The sequence below is a fragment of the Trachemys scripta genome, chromosome 1 (assembly GCF_013100865.1).
Source record: "Trachemys scripta elegans isolate TJP31775 chromosome 1, CAS_Tse_1.0, whole genome shotgun sequence".
Lineage (NCBI taxonomy): Eukaryota > Metazoa > Chordata > Testudines > Emydidae > Trachemys > Trachemys scripta.
In genome coordinates, this window is record NC_048298.1 from 226,193,653 (window position 1) to 226,206,813 (window position 13,161).

Sequence of the window (13,161 nt, forward strand, 5' to 3'; positions counted from 1 at the left end):
GTCAGGCACCTAGGAGTCTTCTTCAGTAGGAACTTCATGAGTGATGTATTCATGACAGTTAACAGAGCATAGGAGAGCAGTGAAGGATCCATCCCTTTTCACAAAGATGCCGGGGTGCACAGCAAAGAAGGCCTGTTGAAAAATGCTGTGGAAGAAAGCCAGAAGCCCATGGAGTGCTGGGACAGAAAGCAATGCATCACGGGACATTGAGCCAGATCCCAAGATGTCCCATGATCTGCTCCGCCTTCCCACAACACCTAGCGACAGAAGGTATCGAGCTTGACTGTGGGATAGGTATCCACAGTGCATTGCTCACACTGTCGATGATAGTGCCCCAACTGTGGCTGCCACTCTGCGGACAGAGGGAGCGAGTGGGAACATGACATTCTGATTTTCACTATGCCGATTTTTGAATGTCAACATCACCTTTGTTGACAAGACTTGGTCGTGCAGACAAGACCTAAGACACCTCACTTTACAGGCTAAAGGATATAAAAAATAGTACCAGTACATTCCCCTCCTCTCTGTCAATCTCCCTCTCCCCTTCCCTCTGCCTCTGCTCTCTCTGACCTTCCTCCAAAGCCTTCACCCCTTTCCCCTCCCTGTTTCTCTTCTCTCCTTTCTCCTCCTGTCCTCTCTATCTCTGAGGGCTCTTCTTTGTTTTTTCCTTTGTCACTTCCCCTCTCCCACTCCCTCCTCCTTTTCTCTCCACTCCCTTTTGTCTCTGTTTCTGTCCTTCTTTCCCCCACCTCTTGTCCCTCTTTCCATCTCTAAGCTCTCTTCTCTTTCCCTTAGTCTCTCTTTCCACACTTTTTGGCTCTCTCCCTATGTGGGATGTTTTTCTCACAACCTCTTCTCAGCTCAGCAAAGGGTCAGGGAAAACCCCTTGGGGTTAGTTGTGCTGTATTTCCAAGTTGCCTTCATGCCCTTGTCTTCAGCAGGAAAAAGGTGAGTAGTCTACTCGAGTAAGTTAGCTAACTCAAGATAAAATCCTAGTGCAGACAAGGCATTTTGTACTTTTCACACAAGCTCCCAGGATGGTTGAGTTAAAGTCTATGTGGGAGCCTAATGTTGCTTGACAGAAATTTTAAGCAAATAATGGAGAATATTTGTGGAAAGCGAATTTTGAATTCATAAATGTGAGTGTCTTCACACTAGAAACCTGATTCCAAGAGTGATACTCAACCAACAAAAACATTAACATACTAGGGGTCCATTCAAAACAGCCTTACTCAGAATACTCAGAAGTGACTGCTTATGAACTCAAGGTAGTCCTAGTATTTGTGGTTTTTCACTCCTAGAGCACCATCTCCTGAGTTTTGTAGGTTTTCCTTTTGAGTGTGTGTGGAGCTGCATGATAGACACTTGGCACACATTGCTTAGGATTTGGTATTTTATTTGTTCTCCAGACACCAGTGGGTGTGTTGATTAGCTGTGGTCAAACCTACATACCAGTGCTGTAGGGCTAGTCTATACTTGAGTTAACAATTGGGTTTTAATATAACTAATATAATTGAACATTCCAGTGCAGACAAAGGCACAGTAATTTTAGCTAGTCGGGATTAATTCATTCCAGTGTAGACAAGCCTTGGAGAGAAGGAATGTGAGAAATTAGGCCCAACTGGACACTTTGGTTCTCATCATCCTATTTCTCCCTGCTGGGCGTTCCAGTTGACTGCTAGTTTTTATGGCAGAGTGAGCAATGCAGTTGCACATTCCTAAAGCAGAAAACAAAAGACATGAGCTGAAGGGATGTAATGGAGCTCTTGGCACTAGGCTCCGCACTAGATCAAGCAGAGCTGTGTCCAGCAGGCCACTTCTCAAAACCCAGAAGGCAAATAAAAAGAACCCCAAATTTATTACCAGTACTTTAAAAATCTCATTATTTTCTGGCCCTGTTATGATTTTTGCATGCTTCAGGTTGATCTTTTAAATTTTAGGGTTTTAGCTGAAATTGATACAATTGCTTTGAAAATTAATCTCACATGGATTTAGATTCATCCAAGTTGGTGCAGGGAGATGTAAATTACACCTGCATTGTTTGCTTGGTCTCCTCTGCTCCAGGGGGTATTTGTTCCAAGAGAGGGTAGGTGGCATTGCTACTGCCCTGCTCATTCTCTGACTTTCAGCTAGGGGAAGATATCTTTAAATTGCATCTGGATCTAAACAGGAGCCCACTTTAGGGAGACAGATTGGAGAGGTGCTGAAAAAGCACATTCCACAACCACCATAGCCCTGCCCCCTACTCAACCGGTGCCCAACACTTTGGGATCAGACTGGTCCTTTTCTGATCTCTCTACAGACCTTCTAATGAGAGAGGCCTCTGCCAAGACATACAGCAGCAGAAGCCAACATAGACCCTACAATGAATCTGGGCCAATGTTTGTGGTTTGATATCATGCTAACTTTGTTCAACCGTGATCCTTTTGGCCAGCAAAAGAGTGTGTCTTTTGTGGTAGCCCTCAGCTGAGAGGAGTTGACTATGAAGATGGCTTTGATGGTGGGGTAATTTAAAATAGGGGACAGTGCACAGATGTACTCGTGTCCCAGGTTACAGAGAACTTTTAATTAATTTGCTATGTTAATGTAAAAAACTAACTGTAATACTTAACAGTCCAGATTTGTCAGTGGTTTACCCAAAAGTGATCTTCCAAACTTTCCCAACCTGCATTGGTTCCTTGCAGAAAAAGAAATTATCCCTAAAATTCTTTTTCTATTTCTGGTGTTTCAGCATTCTAGACAGGAATATGGAGAGCTCCATACAGGATATTACAGATGTGAAAGCCTAGGGATTGGGAGGAGAAAAATCACAATTTAAAATAACTCATAAGGGGCATTACATGAAGCTATGGATAGCTTTGAAAAGTAAATAAGACAATGCTCTCCATGTAATAATATAATTCACAGAAATTCTAAAAGCATACTAAACCCTGCTTTGTTGAGAGCAAGAAGGTTGGCCACAATGCAGATAGTATCCCGCAAACTTTGCTGAAAAGGGTTGTGTCATCTTTAAATTCCCCCGAACAACTACCCGAGAAAGGCAGAAGAGTCTTCTGTTTAATGTTATATCCAAGTACCATGTAATAAAAATAAAATATATCAACCAGTTATTTGACTTTATTGGTACAGCAACTCAAGAAACCATGGCAATGAATCAGGAAAAAACGTAAGTACATTGATTTCCATGGGGCTTAAGCACATGCTAAAAGTTACGCACCTACTTAAAGTTAAGCATGAGCTTATGTCAGTGGTTCCCAAACTTGTTCCGCCGCTTGTGCAGGGAAAGCCCCTGGCGGGCCGGGCCGGTTTGTGTACCTACCGCATCCACAGCTTCGGCCAATCGCGGTTCCCAGTGGCCGCAGTTCACTGCTTCGGGCCAATGGGAGCTGCTGGAAGTGGTGCGGTCCGAGCTCCTCTTATAGCCTGGTTGACTGCAATAAGATGCATCTGCCAACCCTAGTCTGCAGTATTTATCCTTATGCAGGCTTTTAAATTTAGGGTGGGTTGGAGGAGCACTGCATTCTGATGCAGGGTCCTAGAAAATGCTACCTCCTTACAATACAATAAAGTAGATTAGGAAATCTAGGAATGTATCTGTGAAGGGGTATCTGCTAGTGTTGTTTTAAACTTTACCCCTTTTTTTGTGCCCAGACTAACTTTTGGCTATGCCAGGACACTTATCTTTTCTTCATCAGTGTAACAAAATGCCCACTCATCCTACCACTTAACAGGTTATTCTTTACTTTGTTACCAGCACGCTATCAACTATGCTCCATTACATTAACTTCAGGAGATTATGCAGGGCCTACACCCATGCACAATTTGGCCACACACGTTTACAGCATACCCAGTCCATATTGATCAGGGAGGCAACAGCTCAAGATGAAAAATAAGCCAAAGCCTCAGATATAGCCGCACTACCATTAAGCCAGTGGACTACACCAAAACTAGTGATTTTAAATGGTAATTTATAATAAAATGATGCTATTAAATTACATAAATGTGAGATTCTGCTTAGATTTTCTCTATCAGCAGACTCTGTGATAAACAAACATACTGTTTTTGGAAATACTGCTATGTCACTATGGATCTCTGTGGAATAAATTATTCCACTTGTTGATAACACAGAACAACAGGGGACTCTGTAAATACAGAAGATGACACAGCAAATATTTAAGCAATTAATAATTTGAAGCATCTGAACCCTAAAGCTTGCTTTCAACTCAGTGTATTATAGATTCTTAGATTCATAGACTCTAGGACTGGAAGGGACCTCAAGAGATCATCGAGTCCAGTCCCCTGCCCTCATGGCAGGACCAAATACTGTCTAGACCATCCCTGATAGACATTTATCTAACCTACTCTTAAATATCTCCAGAGATGGAGATTCCACAACCTCCCTAGGCAATTTATTCCAGTGTTTAACCACCTTGACCGTTAGGAACTTTTTCCGAATGTCCAACCTAAACCTCCCTTGCTGTAATTTAAGCCCATTACTTCTTGTTCTATCCTTAGAGGCAAGTTTTCTCCCACCTCCTTATGACACCCTTTTAGATACCTGAAGACTGCTATCATGTCTCCTCTCAGTCTTCTCTTTTCCAAACTAAACAAACCCAATTCTTTCAGCCTTCCTTCATAGGTCATGTTCTCTAGACCTTTAATCATTCTTGTTGCTCTTCTTTGGACCCTCTCCAATTTCTCCACATCTTTCTTGAAATGCGGTGCCCAGAACTGGACACAATACTCCAGTTGAGGCCTAACCAGCGCAGAGTAGAGCGGAAGAATGACTTCTCGTGTCTTGCTCACAACACACCTGTTAATGCATCCCAGAATCACGTTTGCTTCTTTTGCAACAGCATCACACTGTTGACTCATATTGATTCATATTATAATAGACTGTTCCCTCAGCTGCCCAGTATTGATCATATTAGTGCTCATTGCCAACAGCCTCAGACTATGACAGACCTAAGAAGCAAAAATCCTCAGGGGGGGAAATAATCCAGAAATAAAAACTGGAAATAAAACATATTTATATAGCTGGGTAGGGAGGAAATAAAGAAAATACAGTACTGGAAAGTGGACATTTATACAGAAGAGATACAACCTAGGCTAATCCTATGTGTGGAACCACCTTCATCTGAGATACCCTTAGGCAAAGTATTGGTTTTAATGTTCCTAAAACCAAATCCTGAGGGAGTTCTGTGATACCATGAGAGATGTGTACCCTCCATTTACTCCACCTGTATCCTAGAGGCTGATTGATCCTGACACAGGGAGAGGAGGGGATGCACAGCCATGCTGTGTGAACCAGGTACAGAGCTGCTTGGAGAGGAAATGGGTATTGGGAAAAGGCTGGGACCTAATGAAAAGGAGGTCTATGGCCATTCCTCCCTGAGTAGCCTTGCATGGATCTTAGTCCCTCTCATATGTCACTGGAGCTGCAGTAACCCCTGCACAGCGTCTATGGGGGAGAGAGGCACCAGGCAAGGCTAAAAAAGAGAAGACAAATTGGTATATTGTGAGGATGGATCATGCAGTGAGATTTTAATCAGTCAAGGAGGAACCTGCCCTGGCATGGATCCTGCGAGGCATTGCACATACTCAGTGCTACCCCAGTTTCATATAAGACCCTACCAAATTCATGCTCCATTCTGGTCAATTTAATGGCCATAGGATTTGAAAATTAGTAAATTTCAAGTTTTCAGATTTTTACATCTGAAATGTCAAGGTGTTGTAACTGTGGTGGTCCCGATGCAAAACAGGGATGTGGGGAGTTACAAAGCTGCTGTAGGCAGGGCCGGCTTTAGGACCTGCGGGGCCTGATTCCAATACCCGGCGGCGGTCCAGGTCTTTGGCGGCACTTTGGCGGCGGGGGGTCCGCACCGTGTCTTCTGCACACTGAAGGACCCCCGTCCGCTGAAATGCCGCTGAAGGCCCCGGAGCGGACCGCTCCCCCCCCGCCGAAATGCCGCCAGAGCGGACCGCCGCCGGATGAGCCTAAGGCAAGGACCCTCTTAGGCGCGGGCGCGAGCGCGAGGCCCTCTTATCCACGGGGCCTGATTCTGGGGAATCGGCCTAAAGCCGGCCCTGGTTGTAGGAGGTCGCGGGATTGCCACCCTCACTTCTGTGCTGCCTTCAGAGCTGGGCAGCCAGAGGAGGCTCCAGGAGGTGGAGATGATCGCCCCTGTGCTTCTGGGAGCGCCCCAGCCATAGGCTCCTAGCTGCTCGTCCTGGCTGGGCTGGGGAGGGATAGGACTTGCTTTTCCCCTGCATGGCCCCTCTTGGGTGGAGATCAGACCAGGAGCCATGGAAGCACCCTAAAAGTGTGGGGGGACCCACAGGTGCCCAAACCATGGCTCCAACCTCCTACCCCATGCCATGCTGCACCCCCGAGGTCCTGCCCTTAGGGCTGTCCTTAGGCATATGCAGCTGCGTAGGGCACCATGAAATTTGGGGCACCAAATTGCACCAAATTTCATGGTGCCCTAGGCAGCTGTGTGCTGCATAAGCGGCAGCACCAGTCCCGGTGACCAGCCCTATCCCTCGTCCAGCCCCCTCTGCAAGGGGCAGGGCCATCCCTAGAGAGGAGGGGGTCCTCAGACAACTCCCTCCGCCCTGTCTCTTACCCTTCCTCCCTGCTCTGCCCCCAGCCCACCCCCATTCCATCTTGTCACACCCCAATGGCCCCCTCCCTCAAGGGGTCCCCCTGGGGGAGACAGGCCAGCATTGTATATTGCTAATGCTGTTGCAAGCATCGCAGGGCATTTTGGGAAGGGTCAAAGATGTGAGTGTGATCCCGCACTCACCGGCAGCGGCGGGAAGCAGAGCAACCAGGCCCCAGCCCGCTCTACGCTGCCAGCTGCGGCGCTCCACTTCCCGCTTCCAGTGAGTGCAGGAAGTGGAGAGATGTGGCCCCAACCCGCTCTGCTTCCCTTGCCCCGGCCCCAGCCATGTCGCTTGGGCAGCGCTGCGATTGGGAGCTGGCAGAGTACAGTGGGCAGGGGCCAGGCTTCTCCACTTCCCGCCGCTGCCGGTAAGGGGGGGGATCCCTTCCCCAAGCCCCCTCCCCCCAGCAACACGGCTGGGGCCAGGGTGAGGGAAGCGGAGCGGGCTGCTCCCGTCCCTCTGCTAATCCCCCGGGCCACTCTGGGCCTGTGGGGCCCCCAAAAGTGGCTCCCCACAGCTCCTGCCTCCCAGACCGTTGGGGCGTTGGGGGGGGAGGCCTATGGCCCACACAGCCCCCCGTGGGGGGGCTGCATAGGGCACCCAAATGGCTAGGGATGGCCCTGCCTGCCCTTGTGCTGTCCATTTCCCCCAAGTCTCTGCCCTCACACCACCTCTTCCCCCAAAAACCTCTCCCCCCCACTCCCTCCTCTCTGCCCCCTCCCCCTGTTGCTCACCCTTGCTGCGGCTCCAGTCAGCACTGTCGACCGGGCCATTAAAAGTCCGGTCGGCAGTGCTGCGGGTCTAAGGCTTGCTAGCCCCTACCTGTCCTGGCACCATGCTGCACCCCGGAAGCAGCCAGCAGGTCTGGCTCCTAGGTGGGGGTGGGGGAGATACAGGGCTCCATGAGCTGCCCCTGCCCCAAGCACTGGCTCTGCACTCTCATTGGCCGGGAACTCCAGCCAATGGGAGCGGGAGGCTGGTGCCTGCAGGCAAGAGCAGCGCGCGGAGCCTCCTGGCCCCCTCCACCTAGGAGCCGGACCTGCTAGCTGCTTCCGGGGTGCAGGGCGGAGCCAGAACAGCCAGGGAACCTGCCTTAGCCCCGCTGCGCCACTGAGTGGAAGCCACCTGAGGTAAGCCTGCATCTGAACCCCAAGCCCCAACCCCCTGCCCTGAGCCCCACCCCAAAACTTAAGCCCCCTCCTGCACACCAAACTCCTCATCCCTGACCCCAGCCCAGAGCCTGCATGCTCAGCCCAGAGCCCATACCTCCTCCCACACCCCAACCCCCTGCCTCAACCCACAGCCCCCTCCCATATTCTGAATCCCTTGGCCCCACCCCCCCCCAGCCTGGAGCCCACTCCTGCATCCCCACCCCTAATCCCCAGCCCCACCCCAGAACCTGCATGCCCAGCTGGAACCCTCACTCCCTCCCACACCCCAACCCCTTTTCCAGCCCCATGCAAGTGCATGAGGATGGGTAGAGCGAGCTGCCAAGGGAGGGGGAATGTAGTGAGTGGGGGCCGGGGCCTCGGGGAAGGGCAGGGCTAGGGTGCTCAGTTTTATGCGATTAGAAAGTTGGCAACCCTAGAGACTCCCAGAGCTCCCTCTTCGTGACTCAGCCCTCCGGCCAGGTCATTGTAGTAGTCCTTCCCTTCTCGGGTATGAAAGTCCCACTGGATCAGCTGTCTGCATGCTATTTAAGACAGACTTCCAATCCAAAGCCAAGTCCTGTGCCACTTTCCCAGCAGCTGGCAGGGGAACCCACTATTCCAGGTTTCAGTCCAGGGACCTTATGTCCAGCAATTATGGTCTGCTTGCTCACAGGCCCTGTTGCTATTTCCCTGGAGTCTCTCCTATTTCCCTTCTCTATCTTCTACCTCCTTCCCCCCTGGGGTTTATCAGCCCAAACATCTGCTTCCCAGGGAATAACTGTAGACTACTTCCCCTCTCTGACTTCTTGGCAGACACTGTAGCCCCCAAACAAACTTCCCTTCTCTCTGAAAGTGACTGCAGACTACTTCCCCTGCAGCCCCTTTCTGTTCTCGGTTTCATCCCTTTATACAAGTCCAGCCTGTGCCTTCATCTTCCATTCAGCTTTATTGCACCCTGGCTCTCCTCCAGGTGCAGAACACAAGATTAATTGATTTAATTTAAACTGCTATCTATTGTGTGGGTTGGACACTCCATCACAAAATGGAACCGAAGAGGGAATTTTGATGGAGAGAATCTAAGTATTTTAACTGGAATTTGGTGAGGACACCAGGACTCCTGCTCTTAGAGATAGTGGTATGAGAATGTTAAGAATCACAGGTGGTCATGCCTTACTTTTGCACCTCACCTGAAGGACAGCAGTAGTTCTGTACCACATTACTCTCTGTTTCAAAGAGAAGAATATCACCTGCTAAATCACTAACCATACTGCAGAGGTATCATGACGGATGTATTTTTATAAATCAGTAAATAAAAATAATGCTGTTGAATCTCATAGGCAAAAGGAAAATTCTGTGCTGACAGAGTATAAAAGAACAATCAAAATAGGACATTCCCAAACTTTTCCAGGTAGAAAGCTCATTTAATGCCAAATTCTGATACCTTTTCTCATGTTGAGTAGTACCTTACTCTGCAAGTAATCCCACTGAGATCAGTGGGATTATTCGTGCAGTATGATTCTACTCACTGAGAATGAGGGTGGCCAGCTCAGTCTCTTAGTGATCAAACACACTGTGTTGGCAGTGCACAGTAAATTCTTTGGCAGTGTACTCCCATTAGACAAGCTGACTTAATTACATCCCACATGAAACTTCTAAAGGGACACAAACAATCATATTCTCACTAGCAATTCAAAGCAGACATCTTATCACATGCACACCCATGATAAGGGTGATTTGTGTCAGATTTATGTGTATATAACTGGGGTATATAAAGTTGGTATATAATAAAGTACTTTGGGCATATCACTTCTCATGCATTGACTTCAATGGAGCCTATTCTGGATTAAATCTGACTCCTGTGCAGACGGCAAGGTATTCACCAATGGATGTAAGGCCACATTCTGGTGCGAGGCGTGACGTATGTTATAACTTAAATATTTAAACATATAATGCTCACAGTATACTAAAATAATTAATGAGAATGTGTGACATCAGACAGTCTGAAGAAGTTAACCTTTAATTGTTAAGGTAACTTTTAAGGAACAGATCTTAAGTACTGAACTAATCTCTTTGATGGTTAAAATGTTTGCAAATGCAGGCAGTATCAGTCTGACTAGTCTCACTGGTACATGTTCAAATATTTACAGGTAATTGCACATGAGAAGACTGCAATCTCAAGGCTGTTCAAACTCAAGGAGTCTACACATTTAAAAGGACTTCAGATAAACACATTAGGTGTGTTAGGAGTGATTACTTAAAACTGTTAATGTCTTGAAATGTCTGTTAATGGTTAACTGAATTCTGGGCGAGGTTATGTTTTGAAATAGGATGCAGTGTGGACTAAAGCTAAATTGATTTCAAGACCTTGCAGTGATGACAGCCAACGTATTAGAGAACTGGGAGAGGAAAAACATCAAGAGAAGGAGACAGTTAATTTTTACTAATTTACAAGGATTTTGTACTGGTTTGAGGAATGGTATTGTACAAATAGGGTACAGAAAAGACAGAATATTCCAATTATATGCAGTATATTTTCCAACCCAACTCATCAGAGCATATGTGATAAGATAATATGAAGGAGAAAAAAGAAGAGTTGGAGGAGCAGGTACACTTTTACAACAGGACAAGATTTTTAAATAGAGTAGCTGACAACACCTACACAAAAGGTTAAACAGCAGCACTGAGAGAACCAGGATCCTCCAACATGGTTAATTAAACATGTTTGACCAAAGGCTTTGAGGGGGTTTTTAGTACAATATTACAGATAGAATAAATTTACTAGGACTTGTGATCCAAAATAACATGCTCATGTTTATGCTGGGTTATCTAGATACATAACTCCCACGAAAAGGGGAAATGTGTAACAGTTCTAGCCATAGTCAAGGTCAAAGTCTGCTCCAGAGCTGCTTAGAGCTGGTCAAAAAATGGTACATTTTACAATTTTTACAATTTTGTTTTCTGAAATGTTTCATGAAAAATTTCAAGATGTTCTGATGTTTTTTACAAACCCCTCCCCCCCACACACACCCCCTGAAAAGCCAAACATTTTTCATTTCTGGGTTTCCCCCTGTTGTCTCCTCTTCTTCCTCTTCTTCTCCCTCCCACCCCTTTCCCAGTTCCATTTTGCCACTGAAAAAAGAAACAAGACAGTGGAAAGGGGAAAAACAAAAAATAAAAAGAATAATTGAAAAATTGGAGAGTATAAAAACAACAAAAATTTTCCAGCAAAACATTCATTTTCAGAAAAGGCTACTTTTTAATAAAAGAAAAATTTTGACCAGTTCTACTTTACATTTCACAGAAAACAGCATAAAGACCTCATCCTGTTTCTCACCTTGAGGAAACAGCAGATAAATTACTATCTATTTCTGAAGTTTAGTTTAACTGTTTTACTTCCTGGAACCAAATCTCCAAGATAGCACAAAAGGCATCTGAATGGAAAGTCTTAGTTAGAGCCATTAAATGTTAACTCCATTTTTATTTTGTATGTTTTTCTGCCATGTGTATACCTCTTTGGTCCAAGGGAAGTGCACCTATAAATATGCATTCAATACATATTTGTTAATAAACATATGGGGGGGGGGTGTTCAAAAGCACCTAAGGATCCAGGTGCTTCTAAATCTCTTAGGGATTTTTGAAACTCTCCCCGATTATTAACAGTATGAGTAACTGGTGAACATATTTATAGTCTGAGTAGCCACCTATTTCCAGAAACAAAACTACTATATGACATATCTCACTTATTCAAGGTGAAGAAGTGTGCATGTGTATTACCCTTTGTGGGACTCACAGTAGCTAAAAAAGACTCTTGTATGTCTAGGAAAGTCGTTGGGATCAAATTGGAGTGCTGAGCAAAAGACTGTGGGCCACTGGTGCTTGACAGGCTCAACCTTATGTTGTGGGTAGTGTGGAGTTGTACCTCTACTGGGAATGCTCCAGAGAGATTGAGTTCTCCTAGACACATAGGTATGCAGGAGTAGCATCTCTCAAAATACTCCTTACCAGCTCAACAGTCTAATGTGACTAGAGGTGGAACTATTTCACTACTGCCTTCCTATCCCCTTTGAGGTGGCTTGCATAGGGTTACCATATTTGAACTTTCAAAAAAGAGGACACTCCACGGGGGGGATTGCCCCGCCCCCTAGCCACTCCCTCCCACTTCCCGCCCCCTGACTGCCCCCCATAGAACCCTCCAACCCATCCAACACCCCCCTGCTCCTTGTCCCCAGATCACACCCTCCCGGGACCCCTGCCCCTAACCGCCCCCAGGGACCCCACCCCCTATCTAAGCCTCCCTTCTCCTTGTCCCCAACTGCCCCCTCCTGAGACCCCCCTCACCCTAACTGCCCCCCTAGGATCCCACTCCCTACCTGTCCCCTGACTGTTCTGACTCCTATCCACACCCCCGCTAGATCCCCGGGACTCCCACACCTATCCAACTGCTCCCTGTTCCTGAATGCCCCACCCGAACCCCCAATCCATCTAACCCCCCTGCTCCCTGTCCCTTGACTGCCCCAACCCCTCTCCACAGCCCCCCCACCCCGAACCCGCAACCTATCGAACCCCCCCGGTCCCTGCCCTGACTCATCTAATCCCTCCCCGCTCCCTGTCCCCTGACTGCCCCCCGGGATCCCATGCCCCTTCTCCAACTCCCTGGCCCCCCAACTATGAAAGCTAAAAACTTGCCTTTAAAAAAAAAAAAGCTGAGATTGTCACATAATCCCATAACTTCAGAAGCGGGGACTTTGAGAAAAACACCAAACATAGCAAGACTGGCAATAAAATTGTGATTAGTGGCAAAACTGCATTATCTGTGCTCTTGTATGCTGCCAATCACAGTGCTCCTTCAGCTCCTTTATGCTAGAATTCATTCATTTGTAAAGCAAAGTCTAGGTTGGTGTTTTGCATTTATCACAGCACTTGTTCATTAGAGATAGATTGTGCCCTTAGGCATAGCTGTGAATAAGGGTCTTTTCATTAAAAAGCTGCACCATCCCAGGAACATCCCAGGGAGGAAGTGTGATTCAGAGAATCACAATGCCCCCAAATGCATGCACTCCCCTCTTGCTCCAAGGGGAGGGGGAAAGGGAGTGATTTACCTCACCTTTGCAAGGTTGCAGTCAGGGCCGGCTCTAGGCACCAGCAAAACAAGCTGGTGCTTGGGGCGGCACATTTTTAGGGGCGGCATGGCCGGCGCCAGAATGCCGCCCCTAAAAATGTGCCCCGGCAGCCCTAGCTCACTTCCGCTGCTGCTGCCACGGCACGCGAAACGGCTGATTCGCGCGCCGCTACTTGCCCTCCCTCCCAGGCTCTCAAGACTGGGAGGGAGGGGGAGCAGCGGCGC